Here is a 24,299-nt window from a genome sequence, read left to right on the forward strand (position 1 = left end):
CCAATAGTGGCAAGCAAAGGGGTCTACTCAGCTGCCTAGTCAGGCGGCTTCGCCGGCGCGAGGTATTGGAACGCAGCCTTGGTTGTTTTGGTGTCTATATTATTTCTTATCATAAATCCGCAAGAGTGCAGAAATTCCTGTTTAGCGCATTCTTTGCGAAAAAACACAATGAAAAAGAAGACAACGCAGCGCTGTTCGACGGAGGCGCCACCTAAACCAAGCTGTTCGCGAGCGCGTCTTGCGTGTTGCGTCTTCTGATCGCAATGCATAGCGAGTAGCTTACGCGAACTACTTATTTTAAATGTTCATGCTCGATGACAGAGCACTAGACTTGGTCCACTCAAGGTACGCAGTGCTGTGTTTCGGTCTGCGGAGACGCTAAGTTATCTTGTACCACGTCGTACCAAGTTGAACAGCGAAGACGAGGATGGCCTCGGTTGCTGCACATGGATTTGCAGTCAGACTATCGTGTTTGCTCGAAATACTTCACGTTGGACCCTTAAGAGGATTTCCGGCCTGGCTCACAACGTCGACGCTTGAAAAAGTCAGCGCGGCGCAAGTTCCAAGCAAAAGCACCAACAGGAATCGCCGATATTAGTGAGGTTCTTTTAGTTATTTATATATGAGTATGACATGCAAAGTATCAGGTTGTTATTGTGTATTAGGGTATTATCTTGCTGTTTTAATGCCATTGTAGGAAAGTATAATGGTATCTGAGTCAACTGAGCTGTGCAAAACTTGTTTTCATGCTTGTATGCGAAAAGATTCAGAAGACGTGCATATTTCACAGGATGCAAGGTGTTCCCACTGGTCCTCGAAACTGCTGAATTTCCTGGAATTCAAAAATGTCATTTTCAAGATTTAGACAACACTGGTGTTTTACGCAGCCCTGGAAAACACCTCGTATGTCATCTTGGATACATGCTTAGGTACATTTTATAGTGCACGGTAGATGCACTGTGGCCTCTTACCAGCACTTTTCCATCCCTCTCGCTTGGATTGTTGTGCCAACACGTCGAATGTTTTGAGACTGATGATGTTGGACCAGTTGAGAATGAACTTTGATTCAAAACTGCATTTTTTGTTTTGTTTTTGAGAATCTGGCATGTGAACTCCATATAATTTCAGACCATGCATTGGCATAGTCTCGTCCAAAGAAGACCAAATCATTCTGGAATTATCCCAACTGCATAACCTTCGCATACGCCGCAGTACAATATCAGTTAATCTATGGTTTTTCGTTTCACTGATGCCTAGGCAAACCTTCATGCTTGTACTCCTGGCATAAAATGTGGGTCAGGTCATGAATGCTTTAACATGTGTCACTACCGTTAGCGAACATGTGTCACTACCGCCTCCTGTGAATGTACCCACCCCAATGTTTAGAACAGTGTGTGTAGCTGTGAAAGAACTTAATGACAGTGTATCCACACTTCAAAATATGGTACATGCTGCCTATCAAAGAAGGAACGATAAGAAATGTGCAAGCGAGCAAGTGATCATTTCATGATTTGAGCTACAGGACAAAATACAGAGGATAGACACTAACACAACGAGGCTTAATTAACTCCCTTGCAGTTTCTGCTCCTTTACAATTTCCACGATCATGAAATTCATTCGCTTTAGCGACACTTTCCCGTATTCATATGTGTCTGAAAGAGGCTGCAGTTTCTTCTGGTGGAAGTACCGACTTCAATTGTCAACAATGTCTTAATATCAGGTACCTTTTATAGCTACAGTCAGGGGATGCTTTTTCAGAGGTACTGGACTCAAAATTTTGCTAGGCCATCAATGAGTACAAATCCTTTAGGGAGAAACAGAGCTTTGAATATTGCTAAAATTCAACTCTATCAGTCTCTCTTTCTTTTTTTTTCTTAGATTGAATAGGTTATCGGTTCTGAATTCGCAGCAAAGACAAAGACGTTGACATGTGATGATATCAGGCTCCCAAACAGAGAAACACACACAGTAGCAAATGCATGAAATTTTCTCTTGTGTAATAAAAAAACAAACAAACAAAGGCCTCAAATGTGTTGAGGTTTCTATTGCATTAGAACGGACAAGCATGTAAAAGGTATCACGGAATCATAGTTTACAGTGTCACAAATTTAACTCTACATAGAAATTTCTACCAGTGGAATGACTACACCTCAATAATATATGTCTTGATAGTTCGTGACATTACTTAGACAGCCTCAGTCGTTGCAGGTTTTCAGAATATGCGTTCTAACTCTACCAGGCATTGCTGTATGCGGAAAATGGGACTGCTCCATGAGTGAATAAACCTTAATTCTTAGGGTGTGGAATACTTTCCGCAATTGGGCTCCTGTTTTTCAGATTTTTAATGGTGTACCAACTACTTAGTTTCCCAGTCCTACCTTGCAGCACACGTAGCATGTCGCCACACAAACAGGCTGACTCACCTTACGTGTAAATCTACTCCTAATTATTATTGGTTTGGGATACGGCTGGGGCAGACCACAACTAGGGACGACACAAAACATGTAAACAGATGCTGATGTGATGTGACTGTTAGCGTATCTGGCTGGAGATTGGAAGACCCAGGTCCTATTCCTGGTGCCCGTACCACTTTTCCACGAGTTCTTTGAATTCATCTGAGCTGCCTCTCTTTTTCATCTGGACTTTGTTGTGTTCAACCAAGCTCTGTTTCGATTGTTTTCTGTTTATAACACAATGCAAAGACATTTTTTTAAGTCACAGAAACCTGTCACGTCAATGACTCTGATCACATTATGGCTGGTGGGGAAGCATTGCAGAAATGGCTGCTGGCAGCACCTTTATTTTGCATACCCTCTATTGTTGACCCTGTCATTGTGCAATGTCTGATGTTCACGACTGGGAAGGAGTATTTGCATCATCCTTCGTACATTCACTTTTTCAATATTGTGTTTTCACAGTCCTGAGCTGCTTGTACCTTTGTTATATGTCAAATGCGATTGAAAACTATTTATATGTTATGTAATGATTCCCGTAATGCAGATTCCCAGTAACTGTGATGAGTAGATGTACTTCAACAAATGTGTAGAATAAAGGAAATGTAGGGAGTTTTTTCAGTGGAACATTGTACTGTGGGGGAATGATTGTTTGGATCCTCAAGACCATGGAAAAGCTGCCCTTTACTAGACGTGTTGCCATGGTGGAGAGAGACCACTGTTGTCCATGGGAGGGGTGGGGTGGTGAACAGCATGCTCAACTCTCACGAAAAGTCTCGCAAGTGCCTGATGCTTGGACATCACCTATAACCTTGTGTGGTACACCCTCTGATGATGGGATCATTGATTGATCCAGTTTAAATTTTCAAATTTCATTTTGTTAATGACTGCTCAGCAAAATAAATTTATTGCGTTTCTTTAAACTGTCTTGTCACATTTTGCTTTTGATTGCTCTTGTGCTGAATTTTGCGATTCTAGCCCGTCCAAATCGTCTTACGTCATCTTTAGATCCCATCAAATGCCAATGGGCTCTTGCAGTTCATATCTGCAACTTGGCCCCCACGTCATTAATAGACGCTCTTCTGTTAAACTGCTGGGAATAATATTTGATGAGAGCTTATCATGGCACGAACACGTATCACATGTGTGCAGAAAAGTCTATTCGGGCACCTACGCAATAGCTAAATTGAGGTTTCTGTTTCCGTTATCCGTTCTCAGAACGGTTTATATGTCATTTGTTCAAAGCCACATTTGTTATGGAATTCAATGCGATGCCTTAACATATAATTCTACGATTAGTCCTGTCCGTCTCGCACAGAAGAAAGCGTTGCGAGCCGTGTTGCCAGTAGGAAGTCGTAACGGCACTACCTTCGCTTTTAGTTTATTGAATATTCCTCAACTGAGAGCGCTGCTTATGCGAAGGTTATGTACGGTGGTTTACAAGTTAAGGTGTGGTCTCTGTTCTATACCGTTCGTTACACTAGCAAATAGAAATTGTGCTGACCCACTTAGGAGCCATGGGTTCTATTCACTTAGTTTATCCAAAATAAGAACTAATTACGGGTATTTTAATTTCAGTATTTCGCTGTTAAAGGAACTGTAAAGTGAAATTTGACCCCCCTGTTTCTGTGTGCGACCTGGTAGTGTTTGCCTGTGTGACGCCTCACATAGAGCCTAAGCACTCAAAGCGGGTTAATTATTACACAACATAAATTAGAAAAATTAAATCGGACGGTAGGTTGCGCCCCGTAACGGCTAAAAAAGTGATGATGGTAGTACTCCTGTCACGTGATACCTAAGTAATACACGATGAACTTACGACCGACTACTAATCTCCAATAAAAACTACTTTTAGAATCACAAGTATTATTAAGACAATTCTTCAAAATATGGAAGAAACAGTATGCCAAAATACTGTCAGCGCGGTCAGCGCCCTCTGTCTGCTCTCCTCCCAACCATATTGCACGGCGACGGCGTTTATTGCGGCCTTGCGAGGTTTGTGTATGCAAAAAAGTTCATTTCCTGCCGAAATTCAACAATGCTTCACCTAACAGCAATGCCACGTATCTACTGTAATGTTCTGGGATACACCAAGTGTGCTCTTTCGACAAGGGACGTTGTGTACCACAGGATTCCAGTGGAAAATGCACGGAAACGAAAGTTGTTGCAAGCGCTTTGTCAAGACATTCGTGAGCGACGCCGTATTTGCTCAACCCATTTCTCTGACGAGTTGTACGAAATGGTAGCAGCGGACGGTCGAAACCTTCTCACACGGACGGCAGTCCCGACACGAGTGTTTCAACATGTGACGTCTGACGATGCGAACACAGTGCAGACGAGGTATGTATTTACCGATACACAGAAATAATACATATATGTGGTTCACTTGAAATTCATATCGATTTTTGTGATGCCTACGCTGCGTAATGTACCAAATGCAATATCCCCCTTCCCCTGGAGAGCCCTGAGCTCTCGCAGGAGAATATAAGTGTCAAATAAATTATGCGCTATAGATACTGACCGCATTCTTCATTCATATCAGCGACACAGGCTTCCATTGTGACTGACAAGAATGTGAAACTCAGAAGTAAAAGCGTGTCAACGCATGATTTACCGTCAACACCTCTCAACCTTTATCCAGTGATGAATTCAACACCTATTGTCCATACACACTCATGCTCACAGGTGGGTCAAGCTCTTGTTTTGTTTAACATTTTAACTTCTGCATGCCTTGCAGGGGCATGGTATGACAATATCTGCACCACTGGTGGAACCAGCTGTTGAGTCATTCTGGAAATCTGAAGACAACAGTTTTGATATGGCCTGCTGATACAAGTTTGCAGATACCAAAAGCTCTTCTACTTTGCAGTGTTGTGCCCTCTGCTTCACCAGACCAGAAGTACACCAAATGTGGATCATATTCAGAACTTCCGGTGCATCTCACAAAGTGGCCACAGATGTTCGCGTCACGCCTCTCACTAGAAAAGCCGAGTGCCCAAGTGAACTCAGTTTATCTTGGAAACGTCGGCCAGTAGTATTTGCTGTTGACCAGGTTCTGTGGTTAGTCGAGCTGATTAATATATTAAAGTCACCTCAACAGACCTCACCTACAACACCTACCAAAAAGGTCGCAGGCTCCCTTTCGCGACACAGGTAGGATTACCAGAACTCAAGGGTCATGAGAGACTGATACACAAGTTTTCGAATAGAGTCTGTCGTTCATTAAGGATGATACAGACACACATGGTACAGATATTTATACTGATGTACATTAGAGAAACGGAACAAAGAAGGTAGTGAGGAGGAAACCCAAATTCTTGTTAGAAAGTATTGAGGGCACGAAAAAATAATACAAAACAAGGCACACAAGCTTTGCGTAGTTGAATTTTCTGTTACAATAATTCTATCTGCAACAATGACATAAAAGGTACATGTAGTAAAAGGTGAAAAGAACAAGCTTGTACAATTGCAATATGCAAATGCCATGCTTGGGAATGCTTAGTGGCCATGTAGTCCACAAGAGGATCTTGTAACAGAGGGCTAAGATACCAATGGGTTAAGAAAAAGCTTGAATCTGCGGTCAAGTTCCGTGCACGTGCTGAGCTAAACCCGTGGATGCAGCGTACTTATAACCACCTTTACAGGTGTAGTTCCAATTCTGAGGGAAATGCAGAGCTTCTACTTAGCATGTGGAGAAGTATGAGCTTACGTATACAAATCAGCTGTCATTCAGGAAACAATGTATACAAGCGAGATAATGTGTCTAGGTTTGACCTGGCACGCTTTCAACAGCCATGACAGCCATGAGGGACCATGTTTCGATATAAAGAGAGTAGTATTCAGTCCTGCCGTAGGAGCAGCAGTGAGACATTGACCCCTGGGCCCTGCCCTGAGCCCTTCGCGTATTTTTCCCCGCGCGGCGCGTGTGCGGAGGGTTGTCCGCGTGCTTATAACATGCATAGACATGCGAAGAAGGGTCAAACACAAGACGTACAAGTGGAAATATATTTATTAATGCCAATTATAATGTCGATCAAGTTGAAATATATTTATTAAAGCCAATTGTGCTGGGAATTGTGCCAACTGTGATGCCAATCAGGTGAAGGAGAAAAACCCAAGAAGCGCACAAACACAGAAACACAAGACAGTACATGTAAAGGAAACATACATTTATTCATTAGTTAATATTTCATTCGATGTAATAATTATTGTACTCCTTATTAGTTCCATCATTTCCGACCTTGAAAGAAAACATAAAATTAATATCATAACATTGCTTACCACACGATAACTCACGTTGGGCACAATAGTGACCTGCAAAAGCGGTTATTATTATTATTATATGAAACCATATTCGCATTATAATAATACATACATTGCGGTGGCGGCGGACTCCAGTAATCTGTAAGTGAATCTAAATAAATATGGACTTATACATTTCAATAATACATTGTGGTGGCGGTGGACCCCATTAATCTGTAAGTGAATCTAAAATAATACCCAACTTATTCATTTCAATAATACGTACAATTCACGGGATCCAACGTTGGGTAATCTGAAATGATAGTCACATTATCAACATCCATACTCGTGTTATAATAATACATACATTCCGGTGTCGGACTCCAATGATCTGAAAGAGAATATAATTTATTATTGTAATCGTGTCCTTTAACTTTTACTTACATTCGGGGGTTGGCTGCGGTACAGGTGTGTAAGCTGAAAAAGATATTATCAATTAATAATAACTAAACATGCACAATTATATTCCAATAATTATAATATACATAACGGGGGAGGCTACTCCAGAGCTGAAACAAGAAATAAAATTTTAACACTTTTTTCACATCCATTATAATTATTTTCAAAAAATATTGGGCTTGTAGTAAATACTGAAAAACCTGGGCCGACTTCTTTGGCTATTTTTCAGCCTGGGCCGACTTCGTTCGCATTCTTTTTTAAGTGGCGCGTGGGCACTTTACATGCAAGTAGGGGCATGCACACTGACAACACCGGGCCGGCTTCTTTGGCGATTTTTCACAGTCGGCCGACTTCATTCGCATTTTTTTTTTCAGGTGGCGGGTGAGGGGGTGTCCGAATGCCTACCAGCGAGCCGGAGAGCTGCGCGTGCCCTTATCGTTCTGTATTTTTTCACCTCGTCCGACTTCTTTGGCGATTTTTCCGCCTTGGCCGACTTCGTTCGCAATTTTTTCAGGCGGTGCGCAAGTAGAGACATGCACACTGTCATCCCAGCCAGGCGACGATACCGTCACACCTGGGCCGACTTCCTTCGTCATAGCGACTTGAATCGCTAATTTTTTCCCCCCGCTACAACAGGTTGCAGTAGGCGGTTTACAAGCAAAGGATAGTAAAGCCAAATAGTCGCAGGAATTATGTTGTAACTCTGCGTGAAGGCGAAAAACCCAGCCAAAAAAACATGAAACGGAAGAAACACAATACACATAATAAAGAGTATGGGAAGCTAAGTTGAATTTTCCAACACGACACAATTAATCAATTTCTTATTATGTGAATAGCACACACGCAAGGAAATAAAGAGAAATACGATCAACAGCAAATAGAGAACCAAAACAATGCACCATACAACACGTAAACAAGAGGTACACAAAGGATAAATAATTGAAAAACAATCTATCAAAACAAGAAACATGCACGCACTTAACACTGAATAGCAGACAAACACTCTAAATGGCGCATCTGCCAACGTGTAAACAGACACATGCAGGAAAATAATATCGAAACAAACTATCAAACAAGAAACATTACCAATTTAATAAATTGAAATGGAAATAATCTATCTTTGGGAAAGCTAAGTTCAGAGAAAAATTCATCCAAAAAAGAAAACAGAAAGAATGTAATACGTGTAATAAAAATATATGGAAAGCTAAGTTGATTATTCCAACACGACACAATTATGCAATTTATTATGATGTGAATAGCACACAAGCAAGGAAATAATGAGAAACACAATCAACAGCTAATAAAGAACCAAAACCCATCACGCAAACAAGAGGTACACAAAGGAAAAATAATTTAAAACATTCTAAAACGAGAAACATGCACGGATGAATAGCAGAGAAACACTCTAAACGCCGCATCTGCCAACGTGTAAACAACAGAAAGGAAAATATTATTGAAACAAACTATCAAACATTACAAATTTAATAAATTGAAATGGAAGTAACCTATCTTTTGAACTATCATAAAATCATCCTTGCGACCTAACAATATAGAATAGTCAAATTTATTCAATGATAGAAACAATACTCATTCGAAAACGAGAATCAAATTTAATTATATCCTTTTATGATAACTTTGCAATAGTAATTTCTACACGCAGAAGCCACAAACGACTCATCTGAAATGCAAATTAATTTAAAAGTTTGCTACAGTGAAAATCAATGCACACAACCACGGTCCCTCAATACTCTTTCTGGTCTGGAAACTCCGCTCGAATACAATAGACAAGGTCACTTAGGGACAATTGCTCCCGCATGGGGCGATCGCGTCGTTCGGAAGGAGACACCGTCGTGGAGCAGACGACGTTTCCATAGAGCTGCGTGTTTTTAGCAGGGTGTCGAACCGCAAAAAATACGGGTTCGGTTCGGGTTCGGGTTCGCGTTGTTTTGATTTCGTTCCGGTTCGGTTCCGGTTCGGCCACACCAAGAATCGAACCGGTTCGCAAACCGGTTCGCAGCCCCGAACCGGTTCGCGAACCGGTTCAACGCTTCCGTTTTATATGTTCCATAAAACTGCTTTTATCAGAAATGCGTGGCTAATAGCTTACTGCTGTTGTCTGCATTGACGTCTCTAGCGGTGAGGTAGCCCTTTAGCGAGAGAAATGAGGAATGGATGAACACTTATTGCAAATAGAGTCCACGCTGTTGAAGCGGTGTATTCCTGCTACTTTCTGTTCCCAAAATCTCTTTTTTTCACACGCACAGTGCCAGCAAGATACACTTAAAGGAAGCCTAATAAGATGGACAGCGTAATATAGACGACTGTACTAGCCGGCATACTGCCTTCGCAACGTGAATCGATCTGAAACCGTACTGAAGCATGTCGAAAATAAGCCTGCCAGCCTTTCTCTGTCCGAGCTCACAGCAGTGTACTAGTTAATCAACAACACAAAGGCAATATGTCACGACACAACTGCACTACCAATAGGCAGAACTACATTTACTTTTCAAGCCACGACCAATCAAACAGGCACCGTTCTGCGTACGCTCCTTCACCACTTCTCATGTTTCTGACTTGTTTAATTTGTACTGCTCACGTGTAAAGGGAAATCTTGGGCGCTTATTTGAGCGCATATTCGTCCTGTAGAGCTACATAACTGGCCTACTCCATTCCTGTTTCCTTCGTCCGCGTGGCAGCTCGTCTCTGAAGAGTAGATGCCGCACCGCGTGCGTGGGGCGCTAGCCGCGGCGCTCAGAAGGACAACTGCGCTTCAACATGTTACAAAGACGCTGAAAGTATACTTACTATACGTCGTCGTCTCACTGCTACGTGAAAATTTCTGAAATCCATGATATAGGCGCGTGATGATGATACGAATGTGTCTTCGTTCGGGGATAGAGAGGAACTGTTATGCTGACTTCTTTTATGTCCGAACCGTTTTGTTGCGAACCGGTTACCGCTATTATTTTTTACGGTTCTGCTCCGGTTTGGGTTCAACAGTGTCATGAATATTTCGGTTCGGGTTCGGGTTCGGTTCCGGCAAAAATAACGGTTCGGGTTCGGGTCGACACCCTGGGGAAGATTTGATCAGCTACTTTTTAAAGTTCATTTCGGGTTTAGAGCAGAAATAATTCTCGAATAGGTTCATGAGTTCAGCCCGCACATTTTAGTTCAGTTAGCGTAAATTTGCAGATTTTCCGCGTAGATTGCAACTTTCGTTGTTGTCTTTTTCTCACACGGAAAATGTTGATTTTACTCTCACTCATATCTTTTTTTTTATTGGGTGTTAGCGCCGCGAAGCAACTGTGGCTATGAGCGACGTACAGATGTGAACAGACGGAGAGAGGATAGCAGGAAGGAGTGGGGGACAGGGGGGTTAGTATGCGGCCGACTTAAGGGGAACTGTGCCGACATTCGTCTGGAAAGTCTTCAGAAAACCCAGGGAAAACCTCAGACAGCACAGCCGGCGGTAGGATTCGAACCCACCACCTCCCAGTCATCAGCACGACTTTGGTTACCACCAACGAGCGGACGCCTTAGCCCACTCGGCCATGCCGCTGGTCTCACTCATATCTCTCAATGAAGGTTGAGAAACATATTAATTCATTCTGTTACACAATCACACAAACTAGTGATGTGTTATAAAGTAATGCCGCTTTCGGTAGGTATTTCGTGAGGGAGAAACTTTCCAAACGCGTGGTTTCCTCGTAGCATGCAGTTTGTTGCAATCTGAGCAGAGATAAAATTACGAGGTGATTCTATTTCAGAGAAGACATAAGACCTCAGAAGAAGTACTTATAGAGATCTTGCGTTGTAATCATGATGATCTGAAAGTCGTCTCTGGTGGTATGAGAGACGGGGGATACACATGCTATAAATCGCATGACTCGATCGTTTTCGGTGAAGAAATAAACTTATGTTGTTTTTCGATGTAGTTGACAATAACTGATCTATATTACACTATTAACGTATTGTAGATATCTTTACACACCTTGGGAAGATGTATCGACTTAAGATAGCAATGGCTCCCATGCGTTCCCTTTAAACATAATGCACATGATCATCCCATGATAATATTTCTGAAGTATTTCTGCTGTTTTTGCGGCTTGGACTGACTGACCAACCAGTTGTAATAAGGAGATTCCAACATGATTTAAGCCGGGTTACTAAATTAACAGGATAGAATTTCCGCTTACTGAAGTGTGGCCCTAATAGCACTTTTCAGCTATAGAAATTGGCTGACGAGATTCAGGTGTCAAATTCATCGCGTTGGAGATAGCCTCGGAGTATCAGTCAGATCAGTTCCAGGACGTTCCAATGAACAAACTATTTAAGATGCTAAAATTGTAGCGGCGTGTGCTGCTACAGAATGAAGCTTTATGTGGGAGCGGCCACTGTTCTCATAGCTCGGAAATAAATTTTAGGACTGGCCAAGAACTACATTTACAACAAAAACGTTGCAGTATGTGGTGACAAATATAATAACCGGAAAAGGATAAGTAAGGAGAAATGCAGAAAATTTATTGAGTCAGTCTTTCACTTGAAAGTAATGATGAAGCCAAAGAAATGATATTTTGTAGCAATATACACGGCCATGAATGAGCTCTAGAGTCTGTAGTGTATAGGCCACAGGAAAATTTCCGTATTGCAGATCAGAAAGGAAAAAGAAAAATGAAAAGGTAAAAGGGTGAAAACATCATCCCTCCCTCTCCCCGCTTCCGATTCAGCAAAAACGAATATATAAGCCGGTATCGGGTGCGTAAACGAGTAAGCGGGTATTAGCTAACTTCGTTTGCTGCTGCATCTTTCCTCGCAAGTTGTACCATAAGAAATGTTATTGTATTGGCATCATGTTGAAAGACCTATCATTTGAAAATTTTACGGTTCTTATAGTGTTTGATGCTCCACAAATCACGCTGATCGCAGTACACCTGCAATAAGGCTATTAGCGAATGGTTTGTATTTATTCCCGTATACCAAGTCATCGCTGTTTTGTAGACAAAGAAAAAAATACTTTCATTCACTTCTCGTAAAGTTAAGGCTCCGAGGAATATCGTCATTCCAAAATGCTGCGTGCTCGTATCAGTCTCCTTCATCTGTGTAGATCATTCTTACACACGAACAGAGTGCAAATAATGCAGTAAATTTCAAGGATATTTAAAAAAAATGAACCTCTGTTTACGCACGCAAAACGCAAGCACCAAAAAAAGCAAAAGTTCTCACTTCCAAACACCCGCAGAAACACATGCAATCGATACGCGCAGGCAGCGGGGGACACGAAAGTCTCCTCCCGAGCGACGATGCGCCGCCACGCGTCGTCGGGGCGCCCTAAGTGAACTTTTCGCGGGAGTTTCCTGACCAGAAAGAGCATTGAGGGACCGTGACACAACTTAAAAATACTTTCCCAACTAGTAGAATATTTTTATTAATATTAATCGAGCGATCATCTGAAGCAAGCTCAAAGCAGTAATTAATTTATGCAAACACTTCCTGAACAAGCAGGGCGATACATCACAGGAACACATCTTTTTCATTCAGAGCCCACTAACAAAAAAAAAAAAAAAAAACGAGTGAGAGAGGGAAGCTGAGCTCCCATGCGCTTTCGCCAAGGTTACGCCCGCAGGGAGTAGGGGGATCCAGAACGTGGTGAAAGTCATAAACTGACTCCAACAACTCAAGCCGGGAATTGAGGGTTCTATAGTGCGTTTAAAGCTCGCGTTTTTCTTACTCATCACATCTTTTTTGTAAATTCACTTTCATAATTCTCACGACAGGTGGATATTAATAACATTCTAAACACGATAACATAATAAATTTTTAATAAATAAAATGAGCACCGATATGATTTAATTAAGTGTCGAGGCACACTACAACACAGAACAGACATTTGCTATATTTTTCGAACGAAATTTACTTAAAACTCGAAGAAATGGTCACCCGCGTCGTAGAATGCGTTTCGGCAACACGCCGGGCAGCGTTTCCCGGACACCCTTCCGAAACCGAACGCGATTCGGCGCCCAACGCGTTAACTCGGCACCCCACGCGAGCATGTTGCTTTCTTCCGGAAACGGGTTCGACAACGCGGGTGACCATTTCTTCGAGTTTTAAGTAAATTTCGTTCGAAAAATATTCGTAACTTTTACTATCCGCGACATGGAGAATTCACATTACGTTATACAGTTTATAGAAAATATCAATACATTCGATTAAATTCTCTGTCATCGTGAAAGAGTTCTTAAAACCTTCGCGTATCAAAGTGAGCCAGCTAAAGCTGTGAAATTACACTTTCTAAAACTCATTTCGTAAATTGCGGCACCATTTCAAATTTTAATTAAACACTTACTGATGTGTGATAGTCACCACTGCTGCGGAATGTGATCTGATAAATTTTAGCAATTAATGTACAAACAAATATCTTGTATACAATGTGTGACTATATAGACAGCTTTTTAATCTATATCTTAAAAAATTGTAAGAAAGAGTGTACAGTTTTGACTTTGAAAATTTAAACAAGAATCTTTGGTGTTGGAGTTTGCGTTTTGTTTCATTATGTGCTAAAATCTTCTAAAATTAAAGTATGGTCTTTCCATTTGTAGTGCCTCATATGCCGTGACATAATGAATAGACTCATAGTTTTTCAGTATGGCTAATGAAAACCTCGGGTACATCGAAAACCTTGCATCGCACCATTTGATAATAGATTCCTTTCAATATATATTGTCAACTGTCCAATCGTTTGAGAAAATATATACACTGTGCAATTTAATTCAGAAAATAAGCTTTCGCAAAATATTAGTGATCCTCTTTGTAAACAAAGATTGATGCAACATGCCTCTAAATTTCAATTAGCGGTTCTTCTACAATTCTTTCCTTCGAGTGTCGGTGTTGTATAGAGTGTGGTCGTGTAAAATCTCTTTGATTGCCAGCGCTGATTACATGCGAAGATCCTTGTACATAGTGTGGAATAAACGTCTCCTTAGCAATCTTCAATTTAATCATAAGCTGTTTTTGTTGCGATGTGTAGAATACATTACATTGATGACGACTGTTACAATTATTATTTCAGTTATACATTTGTTTATTTCGATAAATTACAGTTCTATTCCAAACTCTGAAGTTTTCGTTTGTTGTCTTGATTGATGAATTCCGAAGACATCAAATTGTTTATTCTGATTATTGGGTGCTTGAATCCAGCGTTGATTAACGCAGGCGACACGTTGTCGCCGTGTTTGTATTGCTTCAACAACTTGCACTTTGTTGCGATGAACTTGCACAGTCCCTTATTGATGTTTCCTTTCTTTGTATGAAGATTCTTGAATGGCGTACAAGAGAGTATTAGATGAAAATCGCCCGGTGGTCCACCGCAATTGATATGTTTGTTGAGTTTCAATAAGTGATGATACATCAGACCTTGCACGACAATATTGAACTTCTGTTGCATTCGACATCATTGCAAGAACTGATAGAAGAAATAAATGTGTAAAGGCTCTAGCGGAACATATCACGTGATAAGATTTTTTATGTATTTTCCATTTCAACCATTAGGTGTAATTTCAACAAATCCGTAACGAATCGCGCGATATAGACTGCTTGTATATGATAATTTGATCTGATTGCTTTCTTGATTAATGCAACGCCCATTGCGATGATTACAATTACATTTGGTCTAGTATATTTCAATTCTTCGTTAGCAAACCTGAAAAACTCTACCATCACTCCCAGTGGCCCTTCCGATGTTGACGTGCAAATATTTTTATAGCTATTGTAGATTCGGCATACAAGTTCTTGCACCTTGAATTCTATAATTTGCACCATATCTCCGAATACGACCATGTCCAGGACGTATTGAAATGCTGTAATAATAGAATCATTTCGCAACTCTTCTTTTTCGAAGCAGATTTTTATCACGAGACTCATGACGCAAGAGACTCAAGACTCAAGACACTTATGACGCACAGTACAATCGGCGGGCGAAACTGAAAAGCTTTAACCCTGGGGGCCAGGTTCTCATTTTCGAGGTAGACAGGCAAGGAAAGTTATTTCGCAAATGGAGGGGGCCTTACACGGTCGTGGCTGGACACCGTCAGAATTCCTTCGTCGTTCTGGGAACTGACGGTAAACGGAAAACAGTACACGCGAACCACCTTAGGAAATATCACGCACGACTGGGACACGTGGGGGTGGTGTTCCAGGGCGACGAGGATTTTGGCGTTGTTGAGCATGCTCCTGCACTTGCGGACGACGTGAGTGACGCCTTGCCTGAGGCTGCGGTCCAGCACCTGACTAGAAGTGAGGCCCGAGAAATCCGCGGCATCATTCAATCCTTTCGAACGCTTTTCGTGGCAACTCCTAGTATTGGCCAAGGTGGAAGAGCATCAAATAGTTCTCAAAGAGGGGCACGCGCCGACAAAGCAGCACGCCTAGCGCGTACCAGAGATGTAGCGGAGGGAAGCAGAGAAGCAAGTGAGTGGGTTACTTGAGCAGGACTTAAAGGTACTGTAAAGCAGCTGAGGTCGAACGTCATTTTTCGTGGCTGTTCTATAGTCCAAGCAATCAGTACAAAAGCGGCACAGGTTTCATTCCAATCGGTGGTGTAGTTAATTAGAAAATTAAAATTAAATATTACGGGCAACACTGTATTTGGTATTCGGAAGGGATCCGTACTACCTGCCGCGTACAGCGGCAACCACGTTGCATGCGTATAACATTGGGCTCGACATAACAATTCACAACAATCCACCATAGAATCCGTCCCTGCAATCCAGACAAGAATCCACATGTGCGCATAAACAAACTGAACAAATACTGAGCAGCTGGCAGACGTTGAAAAAGACAGACAGCGTTCAGATTTTCTTTTTTGTCCGCTGTGTGTTTTATCCTCAGAACCATTATTGCTTTCCGTCATGGCAATCAATATGTGATTTCTCGACACTCGGAAGACTGCATCGATGGCTCGTTGTTACGGACTACGCAGTGGGGAGTGGATGCATTCTAACGGAGTTTCTTTTTAAGAAACTACATTCACTCTACAACTGACTCAGGTGCGGCTGCGGTAACTACAAAGAAATAAACAGATTTCAAGTGTCGGTGCTGTTGAGGGTTTCCAGAAATCGTCGTGAAGCACCATAAACATGCAATATCGGCCCTCCGGCTGTGGAAGTTGACGTCATACAAAACTGTGTGTCGGCAGCGTGAACTCGTACGCTATAAATAGGGGTGCAGAACATATCCCACAATGGACACGCTTAGATTTAGCACTGGGAACGAGGCTTAGACGGAAGTGCAGCTGATGCAGCAACGGTTGTTTCGCAACAAAGTTCAGCACAAGAGCAATCAAAAGCAAAATGTGACAAGATAGTTAAATAAAGAAACGCAAGAAGTTTATTTTGCTGAGCATTCATTAACAAAAGGTAATTAAAACAACTGAAACTGGATCAATCAATGATCCCATGATGCGGCTACGCAGTTTTCTCAGAGGGTGTATCTCACGAGCTTATACGTGATGTCCAAGCATCAGGCACTTACCAGACTTTTTGTGAGAGTTGAGCATGCATACCCCCCCCCCTCCACCTCCCAAGGACAATATTGGTATCTCTCCACCATGGCAACACATCCAGTGGAAGGTAGCTTTGCCATGGTCTTGATCCAAACAATCATTCCCCCACAGTACAATGTTCCACTGAAAAATCCCTACATTTGCTTTATTCTATACATTTATTGAAGTATATCTGCTCATCACAGTTACAGGGAATCTGCATTACAGGGAATCTTTATATAACAGATGAATAGGTTGCAATCGCATTTCACGGATAACGAGGGTATAAGCAGCTCAGGGCTGTGGAAATCCAATATTCAAAAAGTTAATGTACGAAGGATGATTCAAATGCTCCTTCCCAGTCATGATCATCAGACATTGCACAACAAGAGGTAAACAATAGAGGGTATGCAAAATGAAGGTGCTGCCAGCTCCCATCTTTGCAATGCTGCCTCACCCAACATAATGTGATATGAGTCATTGACATGACAGGTTTCTGTGACTTAAAAACAATGTCTTTGCATTGTGGTATAAACAGAAAACAATCGTATGAGAACGTGGTTGAACACAACAAAGTCCAGAAGAAAAAGAGAGCCAGCTCAGATGAATTCAAACAACTCAAGGAAAAGTGGTACGGACACCAGGGATAGGTCATGGGTCTTCCTATCTTCGGCCAGACATGCTAACAGTCACAGCATGTCAGCGTCATGTTTTATGTCGTCCCTAATTGTGGTCTGCCTCAGCCGCATCCCAAACCAATAATAGTTAGGAGTAGATTGACATGTAAAGTGAGTCATCCCATTTGTGTGGCACCATGCTAAGTGTGCTGCAAGGTAGGACTGGGAAACTGAGTAATGGGTACACAATCACAATTCTGAAAAACAGGAGCCCAAATTGTGGAAAGTACTCCACACCCTAAGAATTAAGGATTACTCACTCATGGAGCAGTCCCATTTTCCGCATACAGCAATGTCTGGTAGAGTTAGAAAGCACATTCTGAAAACCTACAACGACAGAGGCCGTCTAAGTAATGTCACGACCTATCAAGATATATATTATTGAGGCGTAATCATTCCAGTGGTAGAAATTTCCATGTAGAATTAAATTTGTGACACTGTAAACTATGATTCCGTGGTACCTTTTACAGCATTCTATGTGTAAATAGTTTGTTGGGAATCTGCCTAATTTTCCTTTCGTGAATGTTCCAGTTCCTGGATGCTTGTCCGTTCTAATGCAATAGACACCTCAACACATTTCAGGCCTTTGATTGTTTGGTTGTTTTTTTCTATGACACAAGGGCAACTATCATGCATTTGCGACTGCGTGTTTCTCTATTTGGGAGCCTGATATCATCACATGTTAACGTCTTTGTCTTTGCTGCGAATTCAGAGCCCATGACCTATTCAATCTCAGTAAGAAAAAAAAAAAGACTGACAGAGTTGAATTATAGCAACATTCAAAGCACTGTTTCTCCCGAAAGGATTTGTACTCATTGATGACCTAGCAAAATTTTGAGTCCAGTACCTCTGAAAAAGCATCCCCTGACTGTAGCTATAAAAGGTACCTGAGATTAAGACATTGTTGACTATTGAAGTCGGTACTTCCACCAGAAGAAACTGCAGCCTCTTTCAGACAGATATGAATATGGGAAAGTGTCGCTAAAGCGAATGAATTTCATGATCGTGGAAATGGTAAAGGAGCAGAAACTGCAAGGGAGTTAATTAAGCCTCGTTGTGTTAGTGTCTATCCTCTGCATTTTGTCCATTCCTGTAGCTCAAATCATGAAATGATCACTGGCTCGCTTGCACATTTCTTATCGTTCCTTCTTTGATAGGCAGCATGTACCGTGTTTTGAAGTGTGGATACACTGTCGTTAAGTTCTTTCTCAGCTACACACACTCTTCTAAATACTGGGGTGGGTACCTTCACAGGTGACGGTAGTGACACATGTTTGGTAAAGCATCCATGACCTGATCCACATTTTATCCCATGTGTACAAGCTTCTGCATGAAGGTTTGCCTAGACATCTGTAAAACAAAAAAAACATAAATTAACTGCTATTGTACTGCAGCGTATTCAAAGATAATGCAGTTGGGATAATTCCAGAATAATTTGGTCTTCTTTGGGCGAGACTCTGCCATTGCATGGCCTGCAATGATATGAAGTTCACATGCCAGGTTCTCAACACAAAACAAAAAAAAGCAGTTTTGAAAGTTCTAGGTTCATTCTCAACAGGTCCAAAATCAACAGTCTCAAAACATTCGACGTGTTGGCACCCATAAGCCTAACAATCCAAGCGAGAGGGATGGAAAACTTCTGGTAACAGGCCACTTTGCAACTACAGTGCACTATAAAATGTACCTAAGCCTGTATCTAAAATGACATACCAGGTGTTTTCGAGGGCTGTGTAAAACACCAGTGTTTTCTAAGTCTTCAAAAATGACATTTTTGAATTCCAGGAAATTCAGCAGTTTCGAGGACTAGTGGGAACAGTAGCCTTGCATCCTGTGAAATATGCACATCTTCTGAATATTTCCTCATACAAAGCTATGGCCAATTTCCCTCTTTGGCTTGGTACAAAGAAGCTTGAACCGGTACGCTTTCACCGCTTCCTTGGCGTGGTAATCGACTCGGACTTGCGCTGGGCTCGGCACATTAAACACCTTGAAACTAAAGTGCAGCGATGGCTCCCCGCAATTCAACATCTTTCTGGCTCAGGATGGGGCTGTGATCAGCGTTCCCTGCTCGCGCTTCACGCGGCATTGGTGAGGGCAACTGTGCTTTACAGCCTTCCCATTCTGCACAGGATATCAACAACTTCATTAAATACACTTCGGTCCCTGTTTGCTCGAAGCCTTCGTCGATGCCTCGGAGTTCCAAGAATGGCTGAAACACGGCAAGTACTGGCTGAAGCTGGTGAGCTCCCGATTGAAGTTCCCCGTGAACGTGAAACGGCTCGGCACTACCTCCGTTTGCGTGCTCACATTCCCCGCCAACCGCTCCTCAGGAAAATTCGATACCGCCCTGACAGCGACTTCTATCGAGTAGCGCAGAGGACACCATACTCTCACTGGCTTCATAACTAAGGACATTATACCGCCGGAAGCCCTCTGGTCTCTACCAGTACCGCCCACTTTTGTACGCCTCCCAAACCTTCTGGAAGGAAGAGATCAGGTGCCCCCTCAAGTCCTCCGAGCCCATTTTCATGCTCTGGTAGACGAGAAGTTTTCTACGTTTACGGCAGCATATACCGATGGCGCATCCCGAAACAACAAGTCCGCCTCAGCATTCGTCATTCCATCCGAAGGCGTCGTGCACGGAAGACTCCTTTCACATCCAACCTCCTCCACAGCTGCGGAACTCTATGCCATCCTTTTCTTTCTACACCACATCGCTGATTTTACACCCCGGGAATGGGCAGTCTTTACAGACTCCAAATCTGCACTTCAAGCAATTGAAAATTCCGGCATACGAGGCCCATCCGCACCCCTAGTCACAGATGTGTTAATGGCTTACCACACTATCTACGCCGCAGGCCACAGGCTAGTTCTCCAGTGGGTTCGAGCCCATTGTGGTATCGTGGGGAACGAGCAGGCCGACAGCGCCGCAGAAGCAGCACTCTCGTATCGGAAACGGACCCGTATTGTTCTGCTGAGGGGAGACCGCCGTTCAATTCTGCGACGCCTAGTGACACCCCTGGCTTCCCGCCAACGGACAATAGACATTCTTCCCCCCTCTATGTTGAGCAGAGTTGACTCAACACTCGCTTTCCGCATGCCACGAAACACCTCTCGTCAAGATGCTGCATTAATCCACCGAATGCGCCTCGATGTGGCCTTTACAGCTCAGCGGCGTTACCGCTTGAGACAAGTTGACTCCCCCACCTGCTGCCACTGTGGTGCTCTTGAGGATCTGGAGCATATTATTCTTCATTGCCCTCACTACCAACCTTCCCGAACCACACTCTCCGAGTGTCTTCGTCAGCTGGACTCTCGCCCTTTCTCCCTATAGAAATTGCTTGGTCCCTGGCTCTCAAAGCTCTTCTGACATTTCTGGACACCATCGGACTTCGATCGTTATTGTGAAGGGGCTCGTTATTTTATTCCCCCCATTCCAACCAGCAATGGGGTAGAGTATCGCCTGTGGCGATGAAACTCCCCACTCTCCAAGGTCAAAATAAAGTTGTTGTTGTTGTGTCGTATTCAGCATGTATCTCTCAATTATTCATTAATTTAATTAAGTTATAGGTGGAAATAACTACGCGTATGAATACTAGGAAAACAACGCTTCAGCGGTTCGGCCGTTCGGCTACCATTGGGAACGAGGCTACCTGAGAAAATGGAGTAATGACGGAGCAGTATGGTTCGTATGGTGTGCGGGATGTGTTGCATAAAAATGATAATCACTGCAAGCTCTAATAAAGCATATGTTTCTTCTGCCGATTTCGTCAGGTATTTTTCAGACGTGTAACGACTTGGTGTGCTAACACGCGCGTGCAACTCATGAAGGAATTCATGGGTGAAGTGACATTGATGCAGTGGTAGCTGTTTTGGACAGGAAATCGGGTAGTGAAAAATGTCCAGGATGAGCAACATATAAAACGTGCCGCAAAAGTGCTGTGTCGACCATTTGTCACGACGGTAATCATGTAAACATCATGTAAACGTCTCTTGCTTTCCTCGGCCTCAGCCTACGAAGAACCGCTAATGTTATGTTTGATAAGATCCCCGAAAAGTGGTTCAGCAAGGTAAAACTGTGCCGGGAACACCGTCACATGAGGGAGGTGTTTGATTAAATCACAGCGAAAGATAGCAAAGGACTGTTACTGGTCATATAGACAGCAGATCTCGTTCACCAACACATCAATAGATTGCATAAATAGTCTTCCTGTCAATCTACAACTGACATTTTCCTCCCGTCTATACTCAGCAATGTTGACCCAGAGCTTGGTTTCTGGATGCCACAAAACACTTCTCGCAAAGATGGTGCACTGTGACCCATGGACTGTGACTCAATGAGGCATTTACAGCTCAGTGTCATTACCACCTGAGGCAAGTTGGCTCTCTCAGATGCTGTCACTGCAGTGCTGTAGAAGACCCAGAGTATATTCTTTGTCATTGTTCACACTACCGAGCTTTCCAAACTGCCATTTTCGGATCTCTCAATAATCTGAACTCCTGCCCCTCTCTCTAAAATTGCTCGGCCTATGGCTAAATCGAGCCCACGAATGCCTGCCCTCAAAGCTCTTTTGGCAATTTTGGACTCCGTGGGACATTATTTTCTTCCTCACACCATTAGCAGCTATGGGGTAGAGTATCGCCCCAGGCAATGAAACTCCCTGTCCATCTCAAAATAAAGTTGATGAACAGCATCTGCAACTTCTGCGAGGTGGTTTAAACCACTCTTATAACTACATGTTATGTGTAACCTAGGAATGCTGGTATGTGGGTGGAGTGGCTAGTTTGCCACAGTACCACAAATAGGAACACAAATGGCTGATAAATCTGCTACAGAATCCGGGCCAAGACGATGAGCACTTGGAATCATCACAGCTTTTAGTATCATGCAGAGGAAGATAGAGTAGAGTACCCTCAAATTTTGTACAACTTTTTCTGAATTAGAATTATGCTGCAGCTACATAGGCAGCAGTTAAAATGCTACTCACAATTGCCAAAACTTCATGCTAGCACTCAATTCTTTTTACAAACTTTGGTTTGTGATGTGATGAATGTTTCGGTGACTTCCGTAGGCCCGGTTTCACCAACTCTGGTTAACTGAACCAAGATCAAGGGTTGCCAATTCTTGAACTTAACAGACACTTCTTCTTTTCCAACGGTGATGTGGTGAATATTTCAGTAATAATAACTCCTTTAGTGAAGCAGATAGTTTAATGACCGTTCATCTTAGTTCAGATGCTGAAAAAGTTGGTGAAACTGGGTCATAATGTAGCCTTTGTGTTCTGGTGCTGTGCAATGGCTTTTCAAGGGATTCAAACTACAAAAAATGTTAATAATGAAAAAATTTCTTGGCATACCTACCTATAAGTACATGTCCCGGACAGCACGTCAGAAACTCAACAGAATATGAATGTCATCATGACGTTGGTAGACAGACTGATACCGAAACAAATCGGAAGGGGAGGGCGAATGGGCACTTGTTCGCTGCCTCCTCTTGAAAGAAAAGTAGGACCGAAAGTCGCGTGCTCTTTCAGAGACCACCGTAATCCCCTCAAGATCGTGCATTTTAGACGCGAACTCGTCCCCCGCTAGCTTTGAGCGTAGCTCAACTGTACCAAATTGGTGGCTCTGTTCAACAGTATGATGTCATTTGTTTTTATGACGAACAGTATGATGTCGTTTCTACCGTTTTCAAACTTTTTCCAAGGCACTTTGTACAAGGGTTTTGTATGCCAGCAGTGTCTGCGAAAGGTAGTTTTCGTGTCCACTTCAAGAAGACAATTTTTTTAAGAGGCTTAGAGGATGCGTAACTAATGTGTGACTTCCACTAAATATCAGAAGAGAGGTGCACACCTAAATACCTGGAACCCTCAACTCAATTAATTCTAGGATCAAAATTACATGGCAATATATTGAGGTTTGTCTTGTTCACAAAAGACCGTTTGAGACCGTGTTTGTGTTTGTCTGTTATCGTCCCTACCTCGTCTCGGGTTTTCAAGTCATGGATCGTCACCACCAGCTCGCTTGCTACCTAACTTTCTTTCGTTATCATTGCACAATCTGCAAAGTTCATTGGTAGTTGCCATGGCCAACATCAGTCATAAACACTGCAAACTACTCATTGAGCATAGTCGGTCCGTGGTGCGGAAAGTGAAACGCGTCATTGCCCATTGTGAACATGGTCATGCAACAGTGCTTGCGGCTTTACATTTCCCACTAGTTTCTTTCATCACTTTGTTATGAGATGACTAATGCTTTGCCAATTCAACACGAACATAATTATACTTTGGAACAACTTGTTTGCAAAGCATATGTACTCGTATGCACTTCCTTTAATCGCTTCGGGAGTATTTCTCCCGTAACATATCTCAGCAGATGCAGCATGTCATGTTGGTAACACAATTTTGGCACAGTATTTGCTTGATATATCCAACAAGCAGAGATATCAAATCTTTGTGCCAATATGGTGTGCCACGTGTCCGTCTAAAGACGAGTCGCTTAGATGGAATAGCTATAGCACCTTGATGTTGAATGCAAGAAGTTAATGTTTGACAACATATATGTCATGGGTTAAATAGAGCAGTACATCATACACATCAGAAGAATGCCAACACTTCAGTGCTTTACATTTACCTGTTGTTCCAATGTTTACTGTCCCTTCTATTGGAATTATGTATTTCAGAATCATTTTTGTGTTATTGAATTTTGATTTGGCAGTCCTTTCATATGTCTTGTGATAGACAGGTTAGCAATGTAAGCAGTGTTTATGTGCCTCTCACAACCGGCATCTTTATGCAAAAATACCCCAAAAGCCGAGAGACGACATAACTAGACAAAAAAGTAGAGAGCTCCGACTTAACATAACAAAATAACAAGGTTTACTCAGACGTTTCGTCCGTCATACGACGGACATCATCAATGCCAAACTGAATG

The 24,299-nt window shown here is 42.4% G+C and overlaps 1 long non-coding RNA gene across 1 annotated transcript in view; it reads right to left on the bottom strand.

Annotated features, from left to right (window-relative positions):
- Nucleotides 1–6,607: 6,607 nt before the first annotated feature.
- The window catches only part of LOC135388543 (uncharacterized), a 63,113-nt gene continuing 45,421 nt past the window's right edge, over nt 6,608–24,299 (bottom strand). Inside the window, exons 2-6 of the long non-coding RNA XR_010421457.1 lie at nt 7,140–7,172; nt 6,982–7,086; nt 6,829–6,855; nt 6,750–6,767; nt 6,608–6,693 (exon numbers count right to left, since the gene is read on the bottom strand). This is a non-coding gene — a long non-coding RNA (uncharacterized LOC135388543). The remainder of the gene's footprint in view (nt 6,694–6,749; nt 6,768–6,828; nt 6,856–6,981; nt 7,087–7,139; nt 7,173–24,299) is intronic.

This window comes from Ornithodoros turicata, chromosome 3, assembly GCF_037126465.1.
Source record: "Ornithodoros turicata isolate Travis chromosome 3, ASM3712646v1, whole genome shotgun sequence".
Taxonomy (NCBI): domain Eukaryota; kingdom Metazoa; phylum Arthropoda; class Arachnida; order Ixodida; family Argasidae; genus Ornithodoros; species Ornithodoros turicata.